At 40.0% G+C, this 3,358-nt stretch overlaps 1 non-coding gene across 1 annotated transcript; it reads left to right on the forward strand.

The window, feature by feature from the left end:
- Nucleotides 1–936: 936 nt before the first annotated feature.
- On the forward strand, nucleotides 937–1,043 carry LOC114372786. The gene has a single exon (XR_003658349.1). It is a non-coding gene; the product is annotated as a small nucleolar RNA R71 (small nucleolar RNA).
- The last annotated feature ends 2,315 nt before the right edge of the window (nucleotides 1,044–3,358 follow it).

The raw sequence follows: 3,358 nt of genomic DNA on the forward strand, positions 1-3,358 counted from the left end.
TGAAGTTTGGCAGGTTCATTTGCAGATGAGGAAGGTGCTACGGGTTGAGGTCCTTGACATTGCTTTCCCGACCTCAATGAAATGGCACTAACATTTTTGGGATTTTGGACAGCTTGAGAAGGCAGCTTGTCAGAATTCTGGGACTGTTGTTGATTCAATTGGGTAGCCAATTGTCCCATCTGATTGGTTAAGCTCTGAATGGAGGCTCTGGTCTCTTGCTGAAACTGCATGTTTTGCATAGTCATTTGCCTCACAAGTTCTTCGAGGGAAGGTTGTGGAGGGGCCTCAACTGTTGGTTGTTTCTGGGGTTGTTGCTGTTGTTGGATTGGTGGAGGAATGTATGGTCTGCTTGGGCCAACAACATTTTGGAAGGAAGGAGCAAGCTGCTGTTGTTGTTGCTGAGGGCTGGACCATCTGAGGTTACGGTGATTCCTCCATCCAGGGTTGTATCTGTTGCTGGAAAGGTCATAATTGCTCTGCTGTGGTTGATTTTGCTGCTGAGGTTGAGGAGGTCTATTGTAAATATTTGCAGCATAAGCTTCAGGCTACTCAATTGCTCCAGGTTGCTGCATGGAAGGGCAAAGGTCTGTATGGTGGTCAGCAGAGGAGCACAAACCACAAACCCTTGCGACAGGTACAGATTTCTGATTCAAGGCCAGCTGGGTTACCAAGTTAACCAATGCATCCAGTTTGCCTTCAAGCTTCTTAGTTTCAGATGATGCAGATGGGTTTGTAGCTACCTCATGCACTCCTCTAATGACTATGGCATCATTTCTGGTGCTAAACTGCTGGGAGTTGGAGGCCATCTTCTCAATTAAATTTCTGGCTTCAGCAGGAGTCATGTCTCCAAGGGCTCCACCACTGGCAGCATCTATCATACTTCTCTCCATATTACTGAGTCCTTCATAAAAATATTGGAGAAGAAGCTGTTATGAAATCTGATGGTGGGGGCAACTGGCACATAGTTTCTTAAATCTCTCCCAGTACTCATACAGGCTCTCTCCACTGAGTTGTCTAATACCTGAGATATCCTTCCTGATGGTTGTGGTCCTGGAAGCAGGGAAAAATTTCTCTAAGAATACTCTCTTAAGGTCATCCCAGCTCGTGATGGACCTTGGAGCAAGGTAATACAGCCAGTCCTTTGCCACTCCCTCTAATGAATGAGGAAAAGCCTTCAGAAATATGTGATCCTCTTGGACATCTGGGGGTTTCATGGTGGAGCAGACAATGTGAAATTCTTTCAAATGTTTGTGCGGGTCTTCACCTGCAAGGCCATGAAACTTTGGAAGCAAATGAATTAGTCCAGTTTTAAGAACATATGGGACATCCTCATCAGGGTATTGGATGCACAAGCTTTCGTAGGTGAAATCAGGTGCAGCCATTTCCCTTAGAGTCCTCTCACGAGGTGGAGGTTGTGCCATGTTCTCAGAATGTGCAAAATCAGAATGCTCAGAATCAGAATGCTCAAAATTATAATGCTCAAGATCAGGATGTTCAAAATCACCAATAACAGAATGCACAGATTCACCAGTTATGGAATGCTCAGAATGATCAAAAGGTATAAAATGATGCCTAACTAATCTATGAAATGTGCCGTTTGAAGTTTTGACAAACACAAAATTTGCTAGTTTTTTGGAACTTTCAAATCTGACCAAACTAAAGGCTCTAGCTATTTTTCTCACAAAATATGGATTAAAAGAAGTTACCACAAAAAATTTCAGCCAAAAATAACAACCCTAGCTACTAAAACAAAAAATCTCAAATAATTTAGCATGGGTGGTCGCTAAAATCCGTCTCTAATTGATTTCTACTACTACTCTGTTTTTGCCGCAAGCACAATCTTCACAGCAAAACACCCAAGACTGAAACAGGGGAAACGCTTAATGGAAAAACTGAAACAGAACACACATTAAACAAAATACCAGGACACTAAACAACACTAACACACATACTAACACAGAACTAACAATTAAACATAAAACACGAAAGGATTAAACACACAACACTAGCTAGCTATTATGAACCTTTGGACACTGCTCCCCGGCAACGGCGCCAAATTTGATCGAGGCCGTACCCGAATCAAATTTGCATGAAAATGCAGTAACTAGGAAGTGATCCTAGGTCGTTTCCCAACGAGCAGTGACAAACCAAATGTTCATAATATACTTGCAGTAACAGTAACGATTGGGGAGGGTTTGTTTGTTTTGTGATTAAAGAGCAGAACAAGTAAACTGGAATACGAAACTACTAATATTAAAAACGGGTTGTTTCCTCTGATTCAGAAGCCATTCTCTTATCCTGGGTTATGGAGAATTCGTCCCTAACAGTCAACCACTTAATCCAACCCTACTTCAATTTACTAAGCGAAAATCAACTTAGGGTTTTCAATACGTGATTAGGCACCACATACACCAGTTAGCCCTTCGTCCATTAAGCATGAACGCAAGTGAGGCTCAGAGGCAATTAATCGAACACGAAGCGTGCACTGATTAATATTCACGAATTTGGGATACTGGTGAAGGGAGAATGCCAGGAAACCACATTACAAGCGAAACCTCAAAGAGAGTTGGGCTTCGCCCTCAAAAGGAAACAACACCAGAAAATCTAGCCTTCCATGGATTCAAACAGAAAACGCAATTGAAACATGAAGCAGAAACGTAAATGAACGGAAACGTAAATGAACAGAAACGTAAACGAACAGAAATGTAAAATGGAACAGAAACGTAAATGAGAGTAGAAGAAGAAGCAAGAACGAAATTGTAATTAGAAGCAGAAAACGTAAAATTGCATTACGAACTCAAAAGCATCAAAACAGAAAAACGAAAACCCTAAAACAAAGCTCTGAATAATGAATAACATAACAGAATATAATGCCTTGCAAGAATCCCAAGGCAGCTATTTAAAAAGAGTCACTCAAAGTCACTAGGCCCTATTACAATACTCTGGCCCAAAACGAAATAAACACTGAACAACATAAAATAAAATTGCGAAATTTCCTAATTAGATATTAACTAAGGTAAGCGCTGCTTTATTTGCCCTCTTCAAGTCCACAACTAAAATCCGGATTAAGCCCAATGTTTCATTAATTCCTGAAAATAGATTAAAAACATAAATTAGCTAAATGAGCCCAAATAATAAAACTGCCTAATTAATTGACAATTAAGACCAATCAATAATTAAAATGGTGCAAAAAGGGTTTAGAAAATAGAAGAAAATGATGGCACATCACTAATTAACATGAAATTTTTGACTCAAATCAAATAATAGGCTAAAAGAATTTCATACACTCATGAGCAAATAATTTGAGTTTTGTCTTGTTATTTTTTGCGGCTGAAACCAAAATCATAAAATTATTACA

Source organism: Glycine soja, chromosome 10 (assembly GCF_004193775.1).
Source record: "Glycine soja cultivar W05 chromosome 10, ASM419377v2, whole genome shotgun sequence".
NCBI lineage: Eukaryota > Viridiplantae > Streptophyta > Magnoliopsida > Fabales > Fabaceae > Glycine > Glycine soja.